A 6,325-nucleotide genomic window follows, 5' to 3' on the forward strand; every position below is an offset into this window, starting at 1 on the left:
TGTAAACCTTGCACTGACTGTGACTGAGACTCACATTGTGCTGTGTGTAAACCTTGCACTGACTGTGACTGAGACTCACACCGTGCTGTGTGTAAACCTTGCACTGACTGTGACTGAGACTCACATTGTGCTGTGTGTAAACCTTGCACTGACTGTGACTGAGACTTACACCGTGCTGTGTGTAAACCTTGCACTGACTGTGACTGAGACTCACACACCGTGCTGTGTGTAAGCCTTGCACTGACTGTGACTGAGACTCACACCGTGCTGCGTGTAAACATTGCACTGACTGAGACTGAGAGTCACACCGTGCTGTGTATAAAACTTGCACTGACTGTGACTGAGACTCACACCGTGCTGTGTATAAAACTTGCACTGACTGACTGAGACTTACACCGTGCTGTGTTTAAACATTGCACTGACTGTGACTGAGACTCACACCGTGCTGTGTTTTCAACTTGCACTGACTGACTGAGACTTACACCGTACTGTGTGTAAACATTGCACTGACTGTGACTGAGACTCACACCGTGCTGTGTGTAATCCTTGCACTGACTGTGACTGAGACTCACACACCGTGCTGTGTGTAAACCTTGCACTGACTGTGACTGAGACTCACACCGTGCTGTGTGTAAGCCTTGCACTGACTGTGACTGAGACTCACACCGTGCTGTGTGTAAACCTTGCACTGACTGTGACTGAGACTCACACCGTGCTGTGTGTAAACCTTGCACTGACTGTGACTGAGACTCACATCGTGCTGTGTGTAAACCTTGCACTGACTGTGACTGAGACTCACACCGTGCTGTGTGAAAACCTTGCACTGACTGTGACTGAGACTCACACCGTGCTGTGTGTAAACTTGCAATGACTGTGACTGAGACTCACACCGTGCTGTGTGTAAACCTTGCACTGACTGTGACTGAGACTCACACCGTGCTGTGTGTAAACCTTGCACTGATTGTGACTGAGACTCACACCGTGCTGTGTGTAAACCTTGCACTGACTGAGACTGAGACTCACACCGTGCTGTGTGTAATCCTTGCACTGACTGTGACTGAGACTCACACCGTGCTGTGTATAAACCTTGCACTGACTGTGACTGAGACTCACACCATGCTGTGTGTCAACCTTGCACTGACTGTGACTGAGACTCACACCATGCTGTGTGTAAACCTTGCACCGACTGTGACTGAGACTCACACCGTGCTGTGTGTAAATCTTGCACTGACTGTGACTGAGACTCACACAGTACTGTGTATAAACCTTGCACTGACTGTGACTGAGACTCACACCGTGCTGTGTGTAAACCTTGCAGTGACTGACTGAGACTCACACCGTGCTGTGTGTAAACCTTGCACTGACTGTGACTGAGACTCACACCGTGCTGTGTGTAAACCTTGCACTGACTGACTGAGACGCACACCGTGCTGTGTGTAAACCTTGCACTGACTGTGACTGAGACTCACACCGTGCTGTGTGTAAACTTGCACTGACTGTGACTGAGACTCACACCGTGCTGTGTGTAAACCTTGCACTGACTGTGACTGAGACTCACACCGTGCTGTGTGTAAACTTGCACTGACTGTGACTGAGACTCACACCGTGCTGTGTGTAAACCTTGCAGTGACTGTGACTGACACTCACACACCGTGTTGTGTGTAAACATTGCACTGACTGTGACTGAGACTCACACCGTGCTGTGTGTAAACTTGCACTGACTGTGTCTGAGACACACACCGTGCTGTGTGTAAACCTTGCACTGACTGTGTCTGAGACTCACACACTGCTGTGTGTAAACCTTGCACTGACTGTGACTGAGACTCACACCGTGCTGTGTGTAAACCTTGCACTGACTGTGACTGAGACTCACACCGTGCTGTGTGTAAACCTTGCACTGACTGTGACTGCGACTCACACCGTGCTGTGTGTAAACCTTGCACTGACTGTGACTGAGACTCACAGCGTGCTGTGTGCAAACTTGCACTGACTGTGACTGAGACTCACACCGTGCTGTGTGTAAACCTTGCACTGACTGTGACTGAGACTCACACCGTGCTGTGTGTAAACCTTGCACTGACTGACTGAGACTCACACACCGTGCTGTGTGTAAACCTTGCACTGACTGTGACTGAGACTCACACCGTGCTGTGTGTAAACCGTGCACTGACTGTGACTGAGATTCACACCGTGTTGTGTGTAAAACTTGCACTGACTGTGACTGAGAATCACACACCGTGCTGTGTGTAAGCCTTGCACTTACTGTGAATGAGACTTACACCGTGCTGTGTGTAAACCTTGCACTGACTGTGACTGAAACTCACACCGTGCTGTATGTAAACCTTGCACTGACTGTGAATGAGACTCACACACCGTGCTGTGTGTAAACCTTGCACTGACTTTTACTGAGACTCACACCGTGCTGTGTGTAAACCTTGTACTGACTGTGACTGAGACTCACACCGTGCTGTGTGTAACCCTTGCACTGACTGTGACTGAGACTCACACCGTGCTGTGTGTAAACCTTGCACTGACTGTGACTGAAACCGACAGCGTGCTGTGTGTAAACCTTGCACTGACTGTGACTGAGACTCAAACCGTACTGTGTGTAAACCGTGCACTGACTGTGACTGATACTCACACACCGTGCTGTGTGTAAACCTTGCACTGACTGTGACTGAGACTCACACCGTGCTGTGTGTAAACCTTGCACTGACTGTGACTGAGACTCACATTGTGCTGTGTGTAAACCTTGCACTGACTGTGACTGAGAGTCACACCGTGCTGTGTGTAAACCTTGCACTGACTGTGACTGAGACTCACATCGTGCTGTGTGTAAACCTTGCACTGACTGTGACTGAGACTCACACACCGTCCTGTGTGTAAGCCTTGCACTGACTGTGACTGAGACTCACACCGTGCTGTGTGTAAACATTGCACTGACTGAGACTGAGAGTCACATTGTGCTGTGTGTAAACCTTGCACTGACTGTGACTGAGACTCACACCATGCTGTGTGTAAACCTTGCACTGACTGTGACTGAGACTCACACCGTGCTGTGTGTAAACCTTGCACTGAATGTGACTGAGACTCACACACCGTGCTGTGTGTAAGCCTTGCACTGACTGTGACTGAGACTCACGCCGTGCTGTGTGTAAACCTTGCACTGACTGTGACTGAGACTCACACCGTGCTGTATGTAAACCTTGCACTGACTGTGACTGAGACTCACACACCGTGCTGTGTGCAAACCTTGCACTGACTGTTACTGAGACTCACACCGTGCTGTGTGTAAACCTTGCACTGACTGTGACTGAGATTCACACCGTGCTGTGTGTAAACCTTGCAGTGACTGACTGAGACTCACACCGTGCTGTGTGGAAACATTGCACTGACTGATACTGAGACTCACACCGTGCTGTGTGTAAACCTTGCACTGACTGTGACTAAGACTCACACCATGCTGTGTGTAAACCTTGCACTGACTGTGACTGAGACTCACACCGTGCTGTGTGTAAACCTTGCACTGACTGTGACTGAGACTCACACCGTGCTGTGTGTAAACCTTGCACTGACTGTGACTGAGACTCACACCGTGCTGTGTGTAAACCTTGCACTGACTGTGACTGAGACTGACAGCGTGCTGTGTGTAAACCTTGCACTGACTGTGACTGAGACTCACACCGTGCTGTGTGCAAACCTTGCACTGGCTGTGACTGAGACTCACACCGTGCTGTGTGTAAACCTTGCACTGACTGTGACTGAGACTCACATCGTGCTGTGTGTAAACCTTGCACTGACTGTGACTGAGACTCACACCGTGCTGTGTGTAAACCTTGCACTGATTGTGACTGAGACTCACACCGTGCTGTGTGTAAGCCTTGCACTGACTGTGACTGAGACTCACACCGTGCTGTATGTAAACCTTGCACTGACTGTGACTGAGATTCACACCGTGCTGTGTGTAAACCTTGCACTGACTGTGACTGAGATTCACACCGTGCTGTGTGTAAACCTTGCAGTGACTGTGACTGAGACTGACAGCGTGCTGTGTGTATACCTTGCACTGACTGTGACTGAGACTCACACCGTGCTGTGTGCAAACCTTGCACTGGCTGTGACTGAGACTCACACCGTGCTGTGTGTAAACCTTGCACTGACTGTGACTGAGACTCACATCGTGCTGTGTGTAAACCTTGCACTGACTGTGACTGAGACTCACACCGTGCTGTGTGTAAACCTTGCACTGATTGTGACTGAGACTCACACCGTGCTGTGTGTAAGCCTTGCACTGACTGTGACTGAGACTCACACCGTGCTGTATGTAAACCTTGCACTGACTGTGACTGAGATTCACACCGTGCTGTGTGTAAACCTTGCACTGACTGTGACTGAGATTCACACCGTGCTGTGTGTAAACCTTGCAGTGACTGACTGAGACTCACACCGTGCTGTGTGTAAACCTTGCACTGACTGATACTGAGACTCACACCGTGCTGTGTGTAAACCTTGCACTGACTGTGACTGAGACTCACACCGTGCTGTGTGTAAACCTTGCAATGACTGTGACTGAGACTCACACCGTGCTGTGTGTAAACCTTGCACTGACTGTGACTGAGACTGACAGCGTGCTGTGTGTAAACCTTGCAGTGACTGTGACTGAGACTCACATTGTGCTGTGTGTAAACCTTGCACTGACTGTGACTGAGACTCACACCGTGCTGTGTGTAAACCTTGCACTGACTGTGACTGAGACTCACATTGTGCTGTGTGTAAACCTTGCACTGACTGTGACTGAGACTCACACCGTGCTGTGTGTAAACCTTGCACTGACTGTGACTGAGACTCACACACCATGCTGTGTGTAAGCCTTGCACTGACTGTGACTGAGACTCACACCGTGCTGCGTGTAAACATTGCACTGACTGAGACTGAGAGTCACACCGTGCTGTGTATAAAACTTGCACTGACTGTGACTGAGACTCACACCGTGCTGTGTATAAAACTTGCACTGACTGACTGAGACTTACACCGTGCTGTGTTTAAACATTGCACTGACTGTGACTGAGACTCACACCGTGCTGTGTTTTCAACTTGCACTGACTGACTGAGACTTACACCGTACTGTGTGTAAACATTGCACTGACTGTGACTGAGACTCACACCGTGCTGTGTGTAATCCTTGCACTGACTGTGACTGAGACTCACACACCGTGCTGTGTGTAAACCTTGCACTGACTGTGACTGAGACTCACACCATGCTGTGTGTAAGCCTTGCACTGACTGTGACTGAGACTCACACCGTGCTGTGTGTAAACCTTGCACTGACTGTGACTGAGACTCACACCGTGCTGTGGGTAAACCTTGCACTGACTGTGACTGAGACTCACATCGTGCTGTGTGTAAACCTTGCACTGACTGTGACTGAGACTCACACCGTGCTGTGTGAAAACCTTGCACTGACTGTGACTGAGACTCACACCGTGCTGTGTGTAAACTTGCAATGACTGTGACTGAGACTCACACCGTGCTGTGTGTAAACCTTGCACTGACTGTGACTGAGACTCACACCGTGCTGTGTGTAAACCTTGCACTGATTGTGACTGAGACTCACACCGTGCTGTGTGTAAACCTTGCACTGACTGAGACTGAGACTCACACCGTGCTGTGTGTAATCCTTGCACTGACTGTGACTGAGACTCACACCATGCTGTGTATAAACCTTGCACTGACTGTGACTGAGACTCACACCATGCTGTGTGTCAACCTTGCACTGACTGTGACTGAGACTCACACCATGCTGTGTGTAAACCTTGCACCGACTGTGACTGAGACTCACACCGTGCTGTGTGTAAATCTTGCACTGACTGTGACTGAGACTCACACAGTACTGTGTATAAACCTTGCACTGACTGTGACTGAGACTCACACCGTGCTGTGTGTAAACCTTGCAGTGACTGACTGAGACTCACACCGTGCTGTGTGTAAACCTTGCACTGACTGTGACTGAGACTCACACCGTGCTGTGTGTAAACCTTGCACTGACTGACTGAGACGCACACCGTGCTGTGTGTAAACCTTGCACTGACTGTGACTGAGACTCACACCGTGCTGTGTGTAAACTTGCACTGACTGTGACTGAGACTCACACCGTGCTGTGTGTAAACCTTGCACTGACTGTGACTGAGACTCACACCGTGCTGTGTGTAAACTTGCACTGACTGTGACTGAGACTCACACCGTGCTGTGTGTAAACCTTGCAGTGACTGTGACTGACACTCACACACCGTGTTGTGTGTAAACATTGCACTGACTGTGACTGAGA

The sequence above is a fragment of the Pristiophorus japonicus genome, unplaced genomic scaffold (genome assembly GCF_044704955.1).
Source record: "Pristiophorus japonicus isolate sPriJap1 unplaced genomic scaffold, sPriJap1.hap1 HAP1_SCAFFOLD_323, whole genome shotgun sequence".
NCBI classification, from domain to species: Eukaryota; Metazoa; Chordata; class Chondrichthyes; family Pristiophoridae; genus Pristiophorus; species Pristiophorus japonicus.